General features: G+C 54.7%; 1 protein-coding gene and 1 pseudogene across 4 annotated transcripts in view; one reads left to right on the top strand and one right to left on the bottom strand.

Moving 5' to 3' along the window:
- The window catches only part of EPHB2 (EPH receptor B2), a 184,843-nt gene that overhangs the window by 128,742 nt on the left and 34,151 nt on the right, over nt 1-21,950 (bottom strand). The window lies entirely within an intron of this gene.
- LOC308242338 (large ribosomal subunit protein uL15-like) lies at nt 14,245-14,729 on the top strand (annotated as a pseudogene). Its single transcript has one exon. The product of its transcript is annotated as a large ribosomal subunit protein uL15-like (transcript).

The following is a 21,950-nucleotide window of genomic DNA, read 5'->3' as shown; positions in this document are numbered from 1 at the left end:
GCAGCGCGTTGTTCCTCCAGCTCGGCCTCCCGCTCCGTCCTCGGGCTCAGGGAAAGGGGACCCAGCTAATGTGAAATCCTTCTGCCCGCAGAGTCTCGCACACATACCCCTCCTTGTCCTCCTGCCACTCAGAGGCCCTTTTCTGCCTCGGTTGCCTGCCTGGAGCCTGCTCTTGTTTTCTCAGGCCGGGGCGGAGGAGTCCCTGTGACGCCGGCTCCTCCACTTCGTCCCCCGCCTGCCCGCCGCTGGCCTGGGCATCCGCCAGCGCCAGCCGCCCGGCTGAAACCCAATCCTCGGGGCCAGCCGGGCTGCTCGCTAACAGCGGGCCGCATTGTGAGGCCAGGACTTCGGGAGAGTTTGGATTCGCTGCTTGGGGACCCACTTAACCTCCGCAAAGGACAGGATGATGGATGGGGGTCTGGGAAGGGGTTGCTGGGGGTGGGGTGGGCGGTAAATGAACACCAGGGCTTCCTGGGGAAGGAAAGGAAGGAGGCAGGGCCAGGAACAGCCCTCTACACACAAGATCTCCGTCAGTCCTCATGGCAACCCTGAGGGATGCCTGTTGCTGGTCCCATTTTCTACACAAGGAAACGGAAGCTCTGACAGGTCAGGTGACTTGGCCAAGGTCACACAGCCTGTCAGAAACTGAACCCAGGACCATTGGCCTTGAGCCTTCCTGACACACCAGGCTGCCTCTTGCAGCTGGCATTTGCCTGGTGATTTTTAATCTTTGAAGTCCTTTTACTTCAATGAATCCACAGGCCCTTCCCACCTATGAAGAAGGTAATAAAAATATAATGAGAACAGCCAACATTACTGAACCCCTACTGTGTGCCAGGCGCTGTACTGAGCACTTTTCGACTTCATCTTATGAGACCCTAATAGTGGCCCAGTGAGGTGGGAACAACTGTCAGGGCCATTTTACAGAAGATGAGGGGGAACTCAGAGAGGCGGTCACTAGCAAGACGTGGCAAAGCCGGGACCCGCCCCGGACTGGCTAATGGAGGCAGGAGCCTGGCACCCCGGTTGTTTACCGTGGGCACCCCTTCTGAGGGGTTGCTGAACAGTCAGCAGCTCCCCTCGGCCCCGTGGATGGAGCTCCCACCCGCAGTCCCACACTCGAGGTGTTTCTTCCCCCTGCAACGTGGCTTGTCCTCCTGACCTGCCTGAGCCACTCAGACACATTCTTCAAGACACATCTCAAATGTCGCCTCCTCCAAGAGCCTTTCCTGATGACCCCGGCACCCACAGTCCTACGTGTACCTCCCATCATCACCCTTGTCACCCTGCCCGGCGACTTCCTTTTATTCCTCGGTCCCTCAGTCCCTCAGGACTGTGAGCGCCTGGCAGGCGGGGCTGAGTCTGGTTCACGGTGGCGGCCTTCAGCCTTTGTTAAAACCACCGTACTTCCCACCGTACCGGCCCCCCCAGCTTATCCCGATAGTAAGTGCTCTTTCCTGCTTACACCATCAGTCTCAGTGCCTGGGTTTTTCCTCCAGGAAATATGGTCACATCAAGATGGCCCCGTACACTATATAATTCAAAGCACTTACTTAGTGCCAACTGTGCTGAGCTGTCACGTATTGTCTCCTCTGATGCCCACAATATCCTATGAGCTAGAATGATTATTATTGTCCACACTTACCCACCCACCCGTCATCCATCTACCCCCTCTCTCGCTTACTTTATCCATCTGTCATTCCACTCACCCAATAACCCACCACCCATTCATCCACCCACCCATACAACTAACATGTATCCATTCATCACGCATACATTTTCCCTGTAAACCAACTCTTTTCCTTCATCTCTTCCCCCCTTTCTTTCTATAGATGGGGGGAGGGGGGGAAATGAGCTTCAGAGAGGTTAAGCAATCTGCCCAATGTCACACAGCTAGTAAGCAGCCGATTCCGTTGAGCAAGGTACACCTTTAACCACTCTGCTATGTAGCCTCCTGCTTTCTCACTTTATTTTTAACTGTCCTGTTGCCTGCAGGTTTAATATTATAAGTCACCTCAAATCCTTTTGGATGTATGTGGGTGTAAATTACACATCAATGAGTTACAGGCCACTGTAAGTCCAAGTCAGGGTCTGCCAGGTTGGAGTCAATTAGCAAGCCTGCTGCAGGACCTGCTGGGACTGGATTATTTGCCTAATTGGCATTGGTTTCTCCCAGTGAAGGACAATTAACTCAAATCCCAGAATCCAGACCACCCCTCTGCTTCTGGGCAAGATGTCAGGCATTTAGCCACATGAGACTTTACTGTTCATTCATTCACCATTGACCCACAGATCCACTTATCCATCTATCTTTCTAATTATCCAACCCTTGCAATCATCCATAAACTATCCTGCCATCTACTCACACACCCACCTACCTATTTACCCACCTGGATACTTATCTACTCACTTATCCTTCCATCCACCTATCTGTTCACTTACCCAACAATGCACCCACCCATCCATCTATCTACCCATACATCCACTGACCTACCCAACCCAAGAAACTATTTATGTAATTGTTCTGCCTTCTTGTCATACACTCACCCATTTGCCCACCCACCCACCCATCCATCCATCTATCTATCCATCTACCCTATCATTTACCCAATCCATCAGTCATTCCACTCACCCAATAAGGCACCACCCATTTGCCATCTTATACATCGAGCATCCCACTTTGGTATCCATCCATCCATGCACTCACCCACTGGAACAACCTCCCTCTCCTTCCTTTCTTTCTTCTCATTTTTCCATCCATTTGACCATTCATTTACACCAGTCACTTATATATCTAAAATCGTGTTACCTATCTATTTACTCCTCCCATCTAGTCAGTCTGCATTCATTGAACACCTACTATGCGCCAGGTCCACGCTAGGTACCAGAGAATCAAAAATAGACATTGTCACTGGCCAAAAAAAAAAAAAAAAAAAGTGCTGATTTGGGGTCAAACTCGAAACCCTTAATGGTTCCCACCCCCACTTCCCAAGGACTTTCCAGGTTCACATTCTACCCTTGGATTTGGCCGCTTGCTCAAGCTGGCATCCTGGGGCTCTCCTGCTGTCTCTGGATCTGGTTTCTCTCTGCCTCCAGGTAATTTGCTTCCAGGGGTCCCTTTGGCCTGTACACCTGGCTTCCCCATCATATCAGACGTGGATATGGCTGAGGCCTGTTACACCCCAAATAGGACCCAGTGAGTGAGAACATAAGCCCAGATTCAGCCTCACCGCCACTGTGGTCCCCTGTTGCACAGTCTGGAAGAGGGACCCCAGGCATAAACAGACATAACTCCACAGCAAAGGAGGGACCCAAACCCTGCCTGGGAGTCAGAGGAGGCTTTCCAAAGGAGTGACACCTAGCCTGCACCCCAAATATTGAGTAGGAGACAGACAGGATGGAAGGAGGGAAAGGGGAAGAACTTTGAGAAAGTGAAAGTGTGTTCCAGGCAGAAGGAACAGCTTTTGCAAAGGCTGAGAGCAGAGAATAGCAGCCCCTGCAGGAGCTGCACCAGGGAGAAGGAAGGTCTAGGTCACAGTGGTCGGCAAACTGTGGCTCGCGAGCCACATGCGGCTCTTTGGCCTCTTGAATGTGGCTCTTCCACAAAATACCACGGCCTGGGCGAGTCTGTTTTGAAGAAGTGGCGTTAGAAGAAGTTTAAGTCTAAAAAATTTGGCTCTCAAAAGAAATTTCAATCGTTGTACCGTTGATATTTGGCTCTGTTGACTAATGAGTTTGCCGACCACTAGGAGAAAGCGGGCTCCAGGCTCCACAAAGAACCTTGAATGTCAGGCCGAAGGGCCAAGACCATCCTGGGCAGCAGAAGAGCCGTCGAAGGGGCCTGATTCAGCAGACTTTCCGTTCTCATGTGTAACTGACCCATTTTACAGATGAGGAAACTGCAGCCTAGGGATCAGAGAGGTGCCGAGGGCTGCCCCAGGCCACGCTGCTAGTCAGGAGCAGAGGAAAGATCCCACCCCAGGTCTAATGGCTCCAAAGCCCTCGCTCATCCTGAGAGCAGCCGCTGCCTCGGAGGAGAGCTGTTTCAAATTGCCTGCATCCCTCCAATGTGAATGCCCCCCTCCAGCTCTGCCTCTGTGGCCCTTGGCAGCGTGGGTGCAGTGACAGAACCACCAGGGCACATCTCTGCCAGCATGCCTCCACGGCTCCCTCTCACTCGGAGGGCTCACTTGTCAACCACACCTAGCATCTCAGGGGGTTCAGCTCACACAGCTCTGCTGGGGCGTTTTCTCATGTGCGAATGTCTCACAGGAGAGCGGCCCAGCAATTTCCCATCACTGTCTTTATGATCAGAGCCTCCATGTCTTCATCATTAGTGACTGTTCACTCCCCACCGCGCCTCATACCCGGAGAGGCGACACCAGACAAAGAGCCTGAGCTTCTGACGTGAGCTGCTGGGGCTCGGAACACGGCTGGGCACAGAAGAGTTAGTGACAGCAGGAAGGAACAGGACTCTTGAGGGAGCCCGTAGGGTGGAGAAGACACTGGGGGAGGGGCCCCCAGAGCCAGATGCAGGGAGGAGACTGGCCAGGAGGTGAGGGAATACCACCCGTTACCCCCAGCATCTCCACCATGGTGGGCACCTCCTCTCTGCCAGGCACCGTGACAAGCAATAGACATCCAGGATCACATCTGAGTTCATCTAAGCCTCCCCAAACCCTTCAAGGGATGTAACCCTATTCCCGTTTTGCAGATAAGTAAACTGAGGCTCAGTGAGGACAAGTTAGTGGGCCAAGATCCCCTGCAAGTTGGTGGGGAAGACAGACTTCGATTTCTGGGCTCTGTGACTCAAATTCCCTCATGACCTCAAGGAGCTTTTTGGGAGTCTACAGTCTCAGGTGAGGGCTGGAGCGGGTGGTGAGGTCAAGAAGCAGGGAGGGGCTTCCAGGCCCGAGGGTGGCAGCATGGAGCCAGGGAGTAGGCGTGACCTGATCCGGAGGTGGGAGGCTGTTGCCAGGGAGGGGAAATGGGCAGGGAACAGGGCCACCTGGCACCCAGTCTGGCTCTTCCACCACAATCTGTGGGGGCCCCCGCAGCTGAGAAGTGTCAGGAGGAGGATGCTGCGTGCTCCGGAAGGGGCGTGAGGTGAGCCAGGACAGTCGCTTCACCTGCCAGGGGCTTTCCTGGGCTTCAGCGGGAGACGGTGGCAGAGGAGACATCTTGCAAGAGACCGTTCCAGGAAATCATGGGAGACTTTTGAGGGGAGGTCAGCCACCAGGCTCGGGGGGCAGGACCCCTCTGCCTCCCCTGTGATTTTATAGGGCCAGGCCAGTGCTGCCCTGGGAAACAGCAGGTGTGATGGGCCAGGTAGAGATGCTTCCATCACCGTCAGATCAGTCTGACGTTCAAGGCCTGCCGTGGGCTGGCCCTGGTCTCTGACCTGGACTGCATCTCCCTCCACCCCATGGGGCCAGTCTGCTGACGGCCAGCCCACACCTTCTTGTCCCCCACTGCCGGGCCTTTGTTCTTGGCCATCCCCTTGCTTGGAGCATGGCGGGCAGGCAGAGCAGCAGGAGCTAGGCCCAGAGCAGGGAAGAGAAGTTCCTTAAATGTGCCACACTCTCCTATTGCCTCCTTCGCCTACCCAAGCCGCTTTCTCCACTCAGGATGCCCACCTTCTTTACCTAGAAAATTCCTCTTTATCTTTTAAGACTTAGCGCAGGCATCTCTTCTTCCAGGAAGCCTTCCCTGACTAGCCACCCCCCACTTCCCAGTTTGATTTAGATGCCCCTTGACTGGGTCACTCCTCTCCACAGCGTATCCAATGGCCTTTCCTAGACGGGTATTTGAACAGGGGCAGGAGTCCTGCAATGCTGGCTTCCCGAGCACAAGGAGAGGCCATGTCAGACAACAAGCAGGTAGCCTGTGCCAAGCCCACAAACACTCCGGGCCGGGCCTGCCTTAGAGCTGAGCCAAGAGCAGCCTTCCCAAGCTGCTGGCTGGCTGAGCCACGAGGCTGGTTCACCTAGGAGACCACAGGACCACTGGCCACAGCTCCGGCCCTGATCAGCCCACACTGGAGCTCCTCCTTACCAGGAATTCCGTGGGAGTGGTGGCGTGGCGGAGGCAGTGGCAGCAGCCTGGGGTGGCCCCAGCAGACCCACTGATGCTGGAAATAGGCTCAGGAATTCCTGCTCTAAAGAGAGATTGGATCTGGAACCTCAAGCATCTCACCACGCTGGCATGCACCCCGCTGGGATGGGCTGCTCCCCTGATAGGGTTAAGGTATTTAGTGGGTGGTCCTGTCCCCTCATGCTGACTGGTACTCCTGACCTATTCCCTGCTGGCCTTCTCCTCCCCACACCTACCCCAAGTCTGCAGCCTCAGTGACTTCATCTGGGAAATGGGAACACTAAACAGGCCTTACTCCCAGGTATGGATGCAAAGCTCAGCTCAAGGCCTTGCACAGTCAGCTCAGGTGAGCTTCGTACCACAATTTTTATCAAACCTCATTACCCGAGAGCAATGGTACGGAGAACAGAGCAAACCCCTGCGATGCGATGGGATGGGATGGGCAGCTGCATATGAACAGGGACGAGGTCATAATCCCGACTTCCAGCTACAGAGGACCTACTACGTGCCAGCTACTTTTCATAGGTGATGCTGTTGGGTCCCCTTTTAACAGATCAGAACACTGAGGCTCAGGGAAGGGCAGGGATTTGCCTGGGGTCACCTGGGAGTTGGCAGCACCGGGATCCTGCGCACCGTCTGGGGCTTCCGGCTGCCTCCAATTGACGCTCAGAAAGTCCCCGGGGCTGGGCCTGGCAGGGAGCATTAACTTGGCCTTATTTAAAGTTGCAATTATCTGTCCCATTTCCCGCTGGTTACAACTGAGCTCTCCGGGGAGGCGGGAAGACCCTGGTGGAGGCTGCCAGGAACAGGGAGTTTCTAAGGAACTGTCTCTGAGCCCGTGACTGAATGAGCACGGAGGACGTGGGCTCCCTCCCGGTACCTGGGCCTCTCACCCCTCTGCCCTGCCCCACGGAGCTGACCCGGCGGCTGGGAGGGGCTTCCCCAAGGTGGGCAGGCTCCTTGTCAGTCCTGCAGAAGCTGTGAAGGGGTCAGACCAGGCGCTGAGGTGTAAAAAGAGCATCCAATGTAGAGATGAGACCTGGGGGTTGGTCACCCAGTGTAGACTGAGGCAGCCTGGGGGTTGGTCCAAGATCCCATGGTGAGGCTGCCTAAAACTCAGTGACCCAGGCTTGGAGAAGGGTCCCAGGAAGCTCTCCGAGGTGGGAAGATGGAACTGGGGAAGGACCCTGGAGATCGAGCAGAGAGTAACTGCCCGCAGGCATCAGCTCGGGGTTTTCCATTGGCTGGTGCCTCCTGAGGCCCTGAGAGGGGACAGAGTGAACAGGAGCCTCAGACAGGAAGGTGTGGGCTAAGGCTGTGTGTCGGCTACTCAGTGGCCAGATTGTCTGGGTCCCAGTCCCATCCTTCCCCCTGGGACAGAGAATTCTTCAGGCCTACCTCCCTCCACTCTCCCCACAAAGTCCTCAACACCCTGCCCTCTTCTCCGATTCAACACCCGCCCCCCTCCCTGAGCACCTACTGTGCGCCCACCATAGCCTCAGCCCCTGCCTGGAGGAACCCAGAGGCTGGCGAGAGTAACACGGAAGGAGCAGTTCTGGCTCTTGCCCTCGGAGTGAGGGGCATACGCTGGGCAGTGGGACAGGAGGGGCAGGAGAGCAGGAGCCTGGCGGTGGAACCCAGGTGTCGGGCCCAAACGGGAAGCCGTGGACCCGTGGTGTACCCCGGGGAGCTGGGAGTGTGGGCTCAGCCGTCAGATCTACATTTGAACCCACTTCCTAACCCCGTGGCCGCAGGTAAGCCACTTCCTTCCCGCCTCAGCTGTGGAATGGGAATAACATTAGCACCGCCTTGCAGGTGGGTGTGACAGTGAGGTCATGCACGGAAAGCGCTTAGCCCAGTGCCTGGCTAGAGTAACTGCTCGGTAAGATATTGGCAGCCATTACTGTAACTCAAGTTTCTACACAACTTGGCGCCAAGCAGTCCCTCAGCAAATGGAAGTTATGGTATTGTTATTACCATCCACATTAGCCAGGCCCGCTGGTCAAGGAGAAGGCAACTCTAGCTTTCTTGCGTGTCTTGGTAGGCAGAACAGTGCCCTCCACCCCCACAGATATCTACATCCTAATCCGCAGAGCCTGTGCTACCGCCTTACATGGCAAAAGGGGACTTTGCGAATGAGATTAAATTAAGGATTCAGACATGCGGAGATTATCCAACGTAACCACAAGGTTCTTTATGAGAGAGAGGCAGGAGGGGACTTGGAGAGCAGAAGCGAGGATGGGATCAGAGTGCAATGATGTGCTCTGACGATGGAGGAGGGGCCACAAGCCGAAGAATGCAGGCAGCCCCTAGAACAGTGGTTCTCAACCTTTCTAATGCCGCGACCCTTTAATACAGTTCCTCGTGTTGTGGTGACCCCCAGCCATAAAATTATTTTCGTTGCTACTTCATAACTATAATTTTGCTACTGTTAATGAACCACTGCTGTAGAGCCTAAGACCATCGGAAAGCACAGATATTTACATTACGATTCATTAACAGTAGCAAAATTACAGTTATGAAGTAGCAACGAAAATAATTTTATGGCTGGGGGTCACCACAACACGAGGAACTGTATTAAAGGGTCGCGGCATTAGAAAGGCTGAGAACCACTGCCCTAGAAGCTGGAACAGGCAAGGAAATGGGTCCCATCAACACCTTGATTTCAGCCCAGTGAAACGCATTTCAGACTTCTGGCCCCCAGGACTGTAAGAGAATAAATGTGTGTTGTTTTACGCCACTAAGATGTGGTAACTTGTTACACTGGCAATAAGAAACTAATATATCATTGTTAACGTACACCAGCAACTGCTCCATCCTCAAGAACCCCACACACTCACTTCCACCACTGAGAAAAAGCCACCCCCACTGCTGACAGACGGCAGTGGTTGGGGGTTCACTGCTGCGGGTTGAGGAGCGTTCTCCCAGCATTCCCAGTCTTGCTTGCCCTTGTGTATGTCCCTGAGAAGCAGTGGCTGTGGCAGGGCAGCTGCTGGTCCCGTGGAATTGGGCACTGGTGGGCCCAGCAGCAGTCTCTGTTCTGGGCGGATGGGAGAGCAGGGTGAGGTGGGCTATTCTTGGGGCTACTGTCTATCTAGTGTTGACCATGTGCCAAGCCCTGCCCAGGACCCAATCTTCCCAAAGCCTGGGAACTATTACCAGCCCCATTCTACAGATGAAGAAACTGAGGCTCCGACTAGTAACATAACTTGCCCAAGGCCATCCAGCAGGATGTGGTCTGGCTGCACTTGTACAGGCGCAACCATGGGGCCCCCCGCCTTCCCTGGGTGCTCTGCCCACTTCCAGGCCACTCCGATCTGAGACCCATCGGGCAGTGGACCTCTGCTGAAGGCCAGGCTGTGGGACCTGGGCCTACTCCCTGCCCCAGCACTCTCTGGGCCTTGGGGCTACGAATCATGTCCCCTTGTCTGCCTCTCAGAGGTCTGCACGGTAGCTGAAGTCACAGTGCAGGTGCAGGAGGACCCTGCAGAGGGCTGGACCCCGGGGGGAGGAAGGGATGCTCTGAGAATCACAGCACCAGACCCCTAGATGGACGCCAGCCCCTCCTCATGGTGAGCAGCTGTAGCCTGTGCAAAGCCGTCCCCGGTCTGACCTCGCTCAGGCTTCCCACAGCTCGCCATCCCATTCCCATTTCACAGAAAATAACCATAATGAGAACCACTGCGATCATGGCCATCAGTGCAGCCCCCGTCTATGCCAGGCAGCGGGCTAAGAGCTTGCTGATGTCCTCTCACTCTACCGTCTCACACATCCTCCAGGAGGAAACGCCTAACTCGGCCTCCTTTCCAACCAGCACCCTGGGGCTCAGAGCCCACTCCTGCGGCCTCTGTCAAGGTCCTCGCTGTACGGAGGAAGAAACGGGCCCAGCGAGGTCCTGGCTTGCTCGCGGCCCAGTGAGTGCAGGGTCGGGCTGAGAACCCAGGTCTCCAGGCCCTTCCTCTGGGTCACAGCGCATTGCTTGGGTGACCTCCTTGGGAGGTGGGGGCTCTAGCTGAAGGCCCTGAGGACCCAGGGGCAGGTGGGTCTAGTCTGCCCAATGGGGTGGCGTATGGCCCTAAATCCATCTTCTTATGCCTCTTGTGGACCCAATTTCCTGGATGCCAGCACCTGGGAGCTGGGGAGCCAGAATTAGGGCTCCCCAATGCCCCTGCAACTGGTGTTATCGGGGACACTGCCTGTACCCTGGCCCCTCCCAGGAGACGTTTGCCTCAGATGACTTCCTGGTGGTGTTGGTGCCAGGCTGGGAGGAGGGAGGAGGCAGGCTGGGCGTCTCTGTCACAGCAGGCTACAGAGCCCTGCGCGGAATCCCAATTGAGCTATTTTTAATGTGCTTCAATTTTCATTTTCTTTTATTGGAAAACACAGATGGTGACTTGCTGCCCCTCACACACACTGAGCAAGGCGCCGACGGGGAGAGCGATGTGCAGCAAACACGTGTCCGCCCCTCCCATGCCCAGGGAACCGTAGCCAGCCACCCAGTCTTGCGGCTGCTCCGGGCCTCAGTTTACCCAGCTGTGAAATGGAGTTGGCTGAGGCGGCCCCCAAAGCCCCCACCGCTCCACAGTCTATGAGGGTCTGGGCTAGAGCAGGGGAGGCGGCTCCAACCTGCCACGGGCAGCGAAGGGCACCTGTGTAATGGGCACCACTGCCAGGGAAAGAGAGGTACGCGGGAGGGGAAGGGACAATTGTTGGCCACGGGGAGTTATCTCCATGACACCTCCAGCCATGCTTGGAGGCTTCCCCATTTTACAAATGAGGAAACTGAGGCTCAGGAGATCAAGTACCCTGCCCAAGAGCCCAGTGGCTGGGGCAGGGCAGAGCTGGGTGCTGACCCAGGTCTGTGTAAGCACATCTCCCGTTCTCATCCTCACCCTCTCCACATCGCTCCCGTCCAGATCCTCTGTTATTTATTTTTCTCATTACAAAAGCAATACATGCTCATTAAAGACCATTTGGAAAATGTAGAAAAGTCAGAAGGAAATATAAAGTACAAAATAATAATCATCTCCCCCAGTTGGCCCTCCACCCCTACAGGACCACTGCCAGCATCTTGGCGTATTCTTTCCACTCTTTTTTTTTTCTTCCTTCTCATAATGTGCGATGCTTTTAACATCGTTTGGTGTTGGCGCTAGGTAGCATCTGGCTGTGCACACAATGGACTTGGGTGCCTTTTAAAAACACCAGTCCAGCCCTGGCCGGTGTGGCTCAATGGATAAAGCATTGGCCTGCAGACCAAAGAGTCCTAGGTTCAATTCCGGTCAAGGGCGTGTACCTTGGTTGCAGGCTCCTCCCTGGCCTGGGCCCTGGTTGGGGCTCGTGCAGGAGGCAACCAATTGATGTGTTGCTCTCACATCGATGTTTCTCTCTGTCTCTCCCTCTCTCCCTAAAAATCAACGGAAAATATATCCTTGGGTGAGGATGAACAAAAAAAGTAAAAGTAAAAACACCAGTCCTGGCTGTCCCTTACCCCAGAAGATGGAAAGACTTTGGAGCAAGCCGGCAATTGCGGCTGGGAATCTGTGTTTCCCGGGTGATGCTCGGGCAGCCACAGCCTGGATCAGCTCACAGGCCTGCGCTTGGAAGACCACGGGCTCAGGGGCAGCTGAAGCCACCTGGCTTGACTGTGGTCTGAGCTGCGTGTCTTGGGCGAGTAATTCACCTCTCTGAGAGGCAGTTCCCTCCTCTGGAACACTGGGACCTGCCTTTGCAGGGCTGTGGAGGAGGTGAGAGAAAAAGATCTTACACCCACCCAAGATATTGCCCCCCTCCCAAGGCTGTCATCGTAACTGTCCCAAAGCCACCTTCTTAAGGGTCCTTTCCCAGCGTGTGGCTGGTATGGTGGAAAGGCCCCAGGAGGAGAGAAAAATGGACTGTAACAGGGGGAAGCAACCACCGTGGGCCCTGGGTGTGCTCAGCTGGCCTGGTCTCCATCTGTCTCATCTCCCCGGTTATACCAGCCGTCTCGGACACGGGGACATGCGGGAACCACAGGCTCGTGTGGTGCACCTGTGGCCAGGGACACAGGCGGCAGACCTTTGGGAGCTCAGGCCTTGGGAAAGGTGGGGAGCTGCTACCTGAGGATGGGGGTGGAGCCATCTGGAGCCAGAGAAAGGGGCACAGGTAGGGCAGGAGGAGTTGTGCGAAGCAAAAGTGTCATAGATGGTGACGAAGACCCTGCCTCTGTCTCCCTAGGTGTCCCTTTCCACATCACAACTCAGACCCTGTCACTCGAGGATTGTTGGCGGCTCCCCAATACTCACAGGTGGAGGTCCAAATGAGACTGGTGGTCATTTCCACCAATAATTACTGAGAACCTACTAGGTGCCGCGCTTCTGGAATGAATCTCCTGCCATTCCCATCCCCTCTTCTGCCTGCCCCTCCTACTCCATATGCCAGCCATTTCTGTCGCACTGCTAAGCCTGGAATTGATCTTAGCCAAAAATCTCCTCCAGCCCCCCTAGCCACCAAAATCCTGCTCAGGCCCCAGTGCCTGGCTCATACCTTTCTGGGTGCCCCCATCCCTCCACCCACACCGGGATATAATAGTGCCTGAGTACCCCACCTCCACCAAACAGTGGGGACCAAGAGGGCAGAGCTAGGTCAGATTACACTCTAACTGAATGAACTTCTCTAAGCCTCAGTTTTCCTAGCTGTAAAACGGGTGGGTTGTGTTACCTGTCTCGCCTGCCTCAGTGGTTTGGCATCTATAGCGAATTAGAGGATGTGGTTGTATTTTGAAAACTGTCAAGTGCATAAGCCTGAGGTACATGGGTGGGGTCTGGGGCAAGCCCTTGAGGGTCATTCTGGCCCCCAGCACCAGGCCTGCTGTCAGCTGGGCCCGCAGGCTAGCTTTGCAGACTTTGCTGTGAGCTGCAGGAACCACGAGGTGAGTGTGGTTGTGGAGAGCAGGCCTCTTCCAGAGGTGCCATTACTGTCAGGGAAGGTGCCATTACTGCCCCTGTGCGAACACTGCCTGCATCTCCTCCAACGTGTGCCATAAAACACGACAGGGGCGGGGTGGACACTGCTTTGAATTCTCTGCCAGAGGCTCGGAGACACTGAGAAGGGTAGCACGGAGGCAGAGGCACAGGGATGTGAGGGGCGGCGTGGGCCAGCACTCCTTAAAGATGGCCAGGGCTTCACAGTTTGGGAGGCACTTTCCCCTTCACTGTCCCAGGCTTTTCTTACAATAGTCCCACCACGTGGACATTCATTCATTCATCAGACCTTCCCTGAGCATCTCGATGCCGGCCTCGCTGGAGGAATAAGTGCCAGCCCCGGGGCGATGCAGATAATGGGGTGGTGGGGGGGGGCATGGGGCAGACAGACCACCATTAAGTGCAATAAAGGGTAATAGGTCCCACAAGCAGGGTGCATGGGGCACACAAGGAGCATGCAGGACACAGGCGAGCCTCAGGGTCCGCATCGTACAGGTGACATATCTGTGGTTCAGGGAGACGGAGAGTTTTGCCAAAGGCCCGTGGTGTTGATGGCTGTGGTGTACACCCTTAGGATACCTCGTGGCAGATGAGGAAGTGAACCAAGAAAATAACGGGAAAAACCGTTCCACGCAGAAGAAAGAGCAGGTGCAAAGGGCCTGAAAAGGAAGTGTTCCTTATCTGACTCTGTTTCCTGGTGTGTTCATGAGCTAACTACGGGATGGGCACCGTGGTGTCTGGCAAGGTGGATGTCCCGGGCCCCCCTCAAGAGGCAGCACCCATGTGAATGAGGGCTAGCTGCCCCTGGATTCCCAGGCCTTGATGGGAGGACTGCCTGGTGCCCTTACCGGGTGCTACCAGACTTCCTGCCCTCAATCAGCCTCCCAGGAAGCCCCCTCCTAGGAGGTACTGCCTCCCCTCCATCAGTCCTCCCTGCCCCTCTGCCTCTCTGCCCCTCTGCCAGGGTGCTTTCAAGTTCTCCTGGCTATCCCCCAGTTTTTGGGATCCCTATACCTGAAAAATAACAGCCTACACATAGTGACCACAGTCTGATTCTTAGTAACATTAGGAGTAACATTCTCATCCCCATTACACAGATGAGAAAACCGAGACTCAGAACTGACATTCGCTCAGGGTCCCGCAGCTGGAAATAAAAGAGCAAGGATTTGGCTCTTGCATCTCGGCCACCGACATGCCATCCAGACCGAGGAAGACCCGAAAACTTCAGGGCCACGTGAGCCACGGCCACGGCCGCATCGGCAGGCACAGGAAGCACCTGGCGGGCCGCGGTAATGCTGGCGGCTTGCATCAGCACAGGATCAACTTCGACCAATATCACCCAGGCTACTTTGGGGAAGTTGCTGCACCCTCCCCACCATGTGGCCCTGGGCACATCACTGATGCCCATCACCACCTAAAGAGGAACCAGAACTTCTGCCCATCTGTCCACCTTAATATAAACTGTGGCCCCTGGTCAGAGAGCAGACCCGGGGAAATGCTGCCAAGAGCAAGACTGGAGCTGCTCCTGTCACTGATGTGGTGCGATCGGGCCACTGCCAAGTCCTGGGGAAGGGAAGGCTCCCAAAGCAGCCTGTCATTGTGAAGGCCAAGGTCTTCAGCAGGAGAGCCGAGGAGAAGATGAAGGGTGTTGGTGGGGCCTGTGTCCTGGTAGCTTGAAGCTACATGGAGGGAAGTTCATTAAAATGTCCACAAGTAAAAACAAAACAAAACAAAACAAAAAAAAAAAAAAAAAAAAAAAGACCCAAGGATTTGGAGTCACACCTGACTCAAGTCTGCTCACAGCTTCCCTTCCAGTCAAATCGTATCATCCTTCACGGGCTGCCGCCTCGCCTGGCCCCCCTCACCTCCGTGTCTAGAGCCTGTCTGCACGTGGGTCAGCAGGGCCTCCCCAGGGAGGCTGGGGTCTCCTGGGGGGTAGGGCTCTCTGCAGAGAGAGAAAGACCCAAGCCCTGAGCATCCTCAGATACCCCAGCAGCAGCTCGCCCATCCCCCACCGGCATGAAGAAGTCCCACCCTTCTCTCTCCAACATCACCCCCTGCCATTACTCTGAATTCTAAAAACATAGTTTTTCAGTGAAAACATACATGCTTATTATAAGACATTATAGAAGAGTATAAAGTGAAAAGTCGAAGCTCTTTCTCCAGAAGCAGTCACAATTAGATACCATTTAGACATTTCACTTGTGTAGAAAACGTGGATAGGAAGCCATAAATGCATATTTATTCCTCTGAAAGTCACAAAGGAGTCACACGCGACGTGCTATTTGCAACCTGCTCTTGACGTCTCTGACCCTGGTACGGAAGGTTCCGCTGCATTCTCCCTACTGGCGGCAGCTTCCTCCCGTCTCAGATTCTTGTAGGCCCCTCTCTACTCACCCCTCAGGGTGTCTGCGAGGAGAAACTGAGGCAACAGGTGCGGGTTCCCAGCCTGGCCAGGGCAGGCTCTCAGAAATGCGGAGTGGCAGGGCATGGGGTCGTGCCATGGGCCGGGCCAGCTGGGTCCCCAGGTGGAAGGGAGGTGAGAGCGTGTCCGTGGCTGGAGCACATCCTCCCTCTCCCTCTTTCTCCGGGCTGTCTCACAGGCCGCCCCCGCCCGCCCGATCCCCCACACCTCATAAATCTGCAGGCGGCCGGCCGGACGCCCTCGGAGACTCCCAGACAAAGCTGAAAGCTGGCGAAGGGAAGGAGCTTGGGTCTGGAAGCACCTGAGGCCCTGGGCCCTGACCTGGCTGGGCCCTGTCCTGGGGCCCTGGGGGGTCAGTCTGACCGAAGGCTCCCTGTGCCTGCCCCAGGGGACCTTTCCCGTCCAGCCGAGCTTCCCGCCTTCCCTACGGACCTCTCCGCCGCCCATCCATCCCCAAACCGCAGCCGCACAGACCTTTCTCGAACACCCCTTTTATCATGTCACTCCCTGCTTGTGGCCTGCTGGTGGCTCCCCAGTGCCTGTGGGAGAAAGCACAGACTTCTTCCCCCGGAATTCCTGAGCCAGCCCAGCCACCCCATCCAGCCCGATGTCTCCCACCCCACCCCCGAGCCCTCTGCTGCACGGTTTGGCTCCTTCAACTTCCCCACGTTGCCTGAGTCCATGCAGTGAACACTGAGGTGTCCAGCATGTGGGCTGCACCCTCCCCACGGTGTGGCCCTGGGCACATCACTGATGCCCTGAAGCCTACCTCCTTCTCGGAAAAGGAACTGCCTTTCTTTCGCGTCCCGGGCAGGGCACATGCCCGGGTTGCAGGAGGCAGCCGATGGAGGTGTGTCCTCTCCCTCTCCCTTCCTCTCTGAAATCAATAAAAATATGTTTTTTAAAAAAGAACTGCCTTTCTAGAGTTGACCAGAGGATTGCATAAGATGACCTCTGCAAAATGCAGGGACAGTGCTCGGCCCTTCGTAAGATCTAAATAAATGTCAATCTCCTTCCTTTCTTCCCTGTGCACAGTAATACTAATAACAACTAGAGGCCCGACGCACGAAGATTCGTGCAAGAATGGGCCTTCCTTACCCTGGCTGCCGGCACCACCTTTGCTCCCACCGGAGCCGCCTTTCAGCCTTCCCACGCTGCCCAGAGGCCCAGAGCGGCCAGGGGTGGGGTGGAACGCCTGCATTGACACCATGGCCTGTGTTGACGCAAGCGCCCCGCCCCACCCCTGGCCGCTCTGCGCCTGCGTATACAGAATTAACCCGCCATCTTTGTTGGGTTAATTTGCATACTCACTCCTGACTGGCTGGTGGGCATCACGAAGGTACAGTCAATTTGCATCTTACTCTTTTATTAGTGTAGATAATAATAGCAGCAAACACACATAGTGCTTGGGCCAGGCTCAGTTGGAAGCATTTACATGTATGACTTTATTTAATTTTCCGAACACTCCTATGAGATAGGCACTGTATTATCCCCATTTTATAGAGAAGGAAACTGAGGCACAGAGCAATGAATTATCCAAGGTCATGTGACCAGCTGGGGCAGAACTAAGATTTGAACTCAATGCATCCAGCATCCCCAGGAAGCCTTCTCAAAGCTGATCCTCTAATAACAAGGACTCAGAGATTCACCCTGAGGGCACTGGACTGGGGGTGAGGGGAAGAGGGGAGACCACTGGGACAGGTGGGCCTTCTGGAGGCTCTGGTTCTCCCCACGGACAATAGCTTGGCCCGAGGTAGCCTCCTGCCCATTCAATTTCCGGATCCCCTCTCCTGTATCCATCTAAAAATATTAAAATACTGCCCTAACCGGTTTGGCTCAGTGGATAGAGCGTCGGCCTGCAGACTGAAGGGTCCCAGGTTCGATTCTGGTCAAGGGCATGTACCTTGGTTGCGGGCACATCCCCAGTAGGGGGTGTGCGGGAGGCAGCTGGTCAATGCTTCTAACTCTCTATCCCTTTCCCTTTCTCTCTGTAAAAAAATCAATAAAATACATTTTAAAAATATATTAAAATGCTGTGAAAGCATGTGAAAGTGAGTTTGGGGAAGGCAGGTCAGTGCAGTGTAAGGAGACCTGAGCTTTGTAGCCTCCATGTGCCGTGGACAAGTCCCTTCCCCTCACTGGACCTGTTTTCTCACCGGGATCGTGAGAGGCTTTAGTGGGAGCAGATACTGCATTCTAGAGACAGAGAGAATGTTCCCCCTTTTCAATTCTCCTCAATCCCCGGGCCCTGCAAAGAGAAAGTCTGCCTGGGGGCTGCTGAGACTTGACCACCTCTCTGGAACACCACGCAACCGGCCAGCAGCCGAGCCTCAGGCCCGGGGCCTGTGTGGCGCCGTCTCCGTCTCCGGCGCTGGCTCCTCACCTTAGCTGCTCCTCATTTCACCCGCCTCTCACTGCAGCTTAGTGCCTGCAGGCCTCACCCTGTCACATACAGCAGCACAGGAAAGTGCAAGGGGGATAGCAACCGTGGCTAGTGAGGACAGTGACGATGCCGAGGTCACTCAATCTCCAGGGTCCCACCCGAGGTCCCGGGGAGATGGAGCCCCAGTTGCCCACAGCAGGCACCCGTCCACAACCTGTCCCGGTATCACCTCTGCCTGCCTCCCCACAGCCCTCTGGTCCCTACACGCTGTCATCACCCTGCCCCGTTTCTGCTGCACTTATAGTTACAGGTACCTTCTGTTTGTGTCAAGAGATATTGGTCTCACTTGTGGCAGGGATATGGATTTCCCTTAATACATCGACAGGAGTTAGTCCTCCTTTATCCACGGTTCCACTTTCCACCGTTTCAGTTACCTGCGGTCAACCACAGTCTGAAGATATTCAATGAAAAATTCCAGAAATAACAGTAAATAGGATTTCAATTGCACCCCATTCTGAGCAGCATGATGAAATCTCGGCGCCATCCCATCCAGGACGGGCATCATCTCTTTGTCCAGCGTGTCTGTGCTGCGTATGCTACCCGCCCGCCAGGCACTTAGCAGCCACCTCGGTTATCAGATCGACTGCCGAGGTACCACCACGCTTGTGTTCTAGTCACCCCTATTTTATTTAGGAATGGCTCCAAAGCCATTCACATCACTATTATTACAGCATATTGTTATGTGTTCTTTTTTATTATTAGTTGTTGTTAATCTCTTACTGTCCTTAATTTATAAATTAAACTTTATCATAGGTATGTATGTATAGGAAAAAACATAGTATATGCAGGGTTTGTTACTAACGACGGTTTCAGGCATCCACTGTGGGTCTTGGAACATGGCCCCTGCAGATAAGGGGGAAATGACTGTACTTCAGTAAACAGAAAAGTGAATCATTTCAACAGCAATAGTGAGAACACAGATCGAGACAACAGAAATGGAAACTGACAACTGGAAACCACAGGACAAAAGATCTCTGAGCCCCTTCAAGCCCTTCCATTCTGGTGTGGTTTAGGGACAGTCCTGCTATCTCTGTGGGTTGAAAGGGTTTCTTGGCTGGCCCGTCTCTCTCCAGGAGTGTCCACAGTGGGTTCAATATTTGTGGGGTACCCCTGGAGGAGCCCACAGATGTCCTGGCATGCAAAGTGCTCAGGCTCAGGGTCTTGCAGGGGCCTGGAACCCTCAGGGACCCAGCACCCACCCCAATCTGTCTTAGGCCCATGTAAGGGTGAAGCCAGGTTGGGGAGCAGGCTCTCCGTCTTTCCCCTCAGCCCCCCAACCCCGGCACCCTCTGGGCTGGAGGTAGAGGCTTCGGGAAGGCCCCCTCACCACATCTGGAGCTCATTACGCCGAGAAACTGGAGAGGCTAAGGATATAAATGGGTCCAGCAAGGGTTTAGATAAATACAGGGATGATAGATCCGCACCAGGTTATTGAGGGGAAGTGAAAGGATGCTCGGGGAAGATCCTTAACCTTGTCAAGCTCCTCCGACAAACTGTCCCCGGGGGGCCTGTCGACTCAGCAGCCTCATCTCCTGCCTCTCCCCCACACACAGCCCACGTGAAGCCAGAGGCAGAGACGGCTGCCCCTCAGGACGCCACGCGTTTGCCTGGGCTGAGTCCTCTGCCTGGCATGCCCTTGCCTTCCCCTTTCACTCGGCTCAGGGAAGCCTTCCCCGACCCCCCCAGCCGGGGGCGGCACTGTGGCTTTCACAGCGTGGGACTCATTTGTCTGTCTGCGGGACCCACCTGAGACTAGTGGAGGGCCCAGGGTGTAGTAATTAGGCACCAAAGGTAGCAACCAGGATGTGTGCCACGCATTTCACATGCACCGACCGACTCAATCCCTACAACAACCTGGTGAGGCAGGGCCCCTGGTCATCCCCATTTCAGAGACGAGAACCCTGAAGCTCAGAGAGGTGAAGCGACTTGCCCAAGATCACACAGCCAGGAAGTGGGGAAGTCAGGATGCAAATCCAGGGCGGCCAGACCCTGGAGCTAATGCCCTCTCTTCCACACCACGACGCCTCACCCAGTGGTGGGTGAAAAAAGATCGTTGACTGGAAGAATGAGTGAGAAACCAAACATGAGCCAAGATCCAACTCCACCCGGCCCTTTTCAGAGGCTCTGACTGGAAAGGGGGTGTTATTGGCCTTGTATGTCCCATCTGCACGGTAGGAGTGCTCCACAGTGATTTTTCTGTCTACACAAGACATACAGACAGTCCTAAATAGCACCTGCAGAGTGCCTCAGACACGACGAAGACCATTCGTCACGGTTAAGCCTCTCGGTAACCCTGCGTGCTAGGTTTCATTTGACCGACGAGGAAACTGAGGCCACGAGAGGAGAAACGACCCACCCACGGCCATGAAGCTAGTGCTCGGCCAGGATCCAAAGCTGGTGAGTGGGATTCCAGACCAGTGTTTGATGTGGGGAGAAGCTGGCCTTGATTTTCTCATCTCTATGGTGGGGACAATGACTCCACTGTATTCCCCTCTTCCCTGGAGGCTCATGTCCCTCCAGGACAAAGAGGTGGCCCTGGAGGTCAGTGACTCAGCAAGGAGCCGAGCAGGGGCGTCTGCTCCCACCTCACTTCATGCATCCCTCCAGCCAACGGTCCTCGACCTTGTCCCTCCTCACTTTACACCTGGGGACAGCAAAGCTCGGTGGGCCTAAGCATCCTGCTGAAGACGGGGACGGGGTGGAACCAGGATTTAAACCCAGCTCCTGTCTCTCTGCAAGGCAGAGGTGTGGAACCTTCTAGAAAGGCATGAAAGTGAGGAAGGTAAGCACTGATGGCAGACTGAGGACAACTCCCTGCTCAGGCTGTACCGAGCGAGCGAGCGAGCCCTGGCAGAGAATGTAGAGAGTGTGATGGCAGTCAGCTCAGCTGGTGGCCAAATGCTGATGCAGGGTTGGCCCGAGGTGAGGGCCTGCCCGTACAGGGAGCAGCAGAGATAACGGGATCACCTTACAGCACAGGACACTTCCAGGCAGGTGAACACACCTCGGCACGCCTCCTTCCAGGTGCCCCATCAGCCCTGAGTGCGGGAAGCAGACAGGGTGTGGGCCGCAGGTGAGATCTCAGCCCCATCTACCCTTGCTGTGTGACCTTAGGCAGGTTCCATCCCGTCTCTGAACTTCAGCTTCTCCACTAGCAAATGAAGGGCTGGGACTAGACCAGAGTTCCTCAAACGTCAGTCATTCCTAAACTATTTAACCATGTCACCATTTGAACTACACTTTTAAATGGACTCCCCTATATTTTTTTTTTCTGAAATAAATTCAGTAAAGGAAAATTCAGGTTACTACTATAACTAGAAGAAAGCCAGCACTGGTTCCTATAACCAGAAGTAGTTTGGCGAGGTGGTTAAGAACATGGCCTGTGGAGCCAGCTGCCTGGGTTCATAACCCTTGCTCTGACGCTCACTGTGTGACCTTAGGCAAGTTACTTAACCTCTCTGTGCCTCCTCAGCTTACTCATCTATAGGCTTAAAATAATAACAGTGCCTAAATCATAAAGTTGGGATGAGGATAAAAGGAGTTGATATTTGCAAAGTAGTGGCACTTAGCAAGTTTGTTAAATAAAAATAAAAATACATAAATTACGCGCAGTGAAAGCAAGAGGGTGCCCTGGCATTCCAGCTCCCTAGTAGGGTCTGAGCTTGAGGCCTGCTTTTCCTTATTGAAAAGGGAGATTAGGGGCTGTCAGTGAGGTGTTGGAGACATGTTGGCAGGAAACAGACTTTCTCCGTGAGTAATCAGCAGGGGTGGAGGAGAAGGCAAGGGGAACTTTCTCACCGTGTGATTCAGTGTCATTTAATGCCATTTCCGTGCTCCTCCCAGAGTCTGCTCTGTTGGAAGCCCTGGCAAACACGGGACTAAAGCACATCTAAAGTCTGGCTCTGACGACCTGGGACTCCAGGAAGAAAAGAGAGCAAACCTCTGATGCCACGACACCCAGTCCACCCCATGTCCCTTCCTTCTCTGGCCCCTTTTGCCTGCTAAAAACTCAGCACTGTAGCAGCCACTC

Source organism: Plecotus auritus (assembly GCF_963455305.1).
Source record: "Plecotus auritus genome assembly, chromosome: 2".
Lineage (NCBI taxonomy): Eukaryota > Metazoa > Chordata > Mammalia > Chiroptera > Vespertilionidae > Plecotus > Plecotus auritus.
The sequence above is the reverse complement of the archived record's forward strand: the minus strand, read 5'-3'. Positions and strand labels throughout refer to the sequence as shown.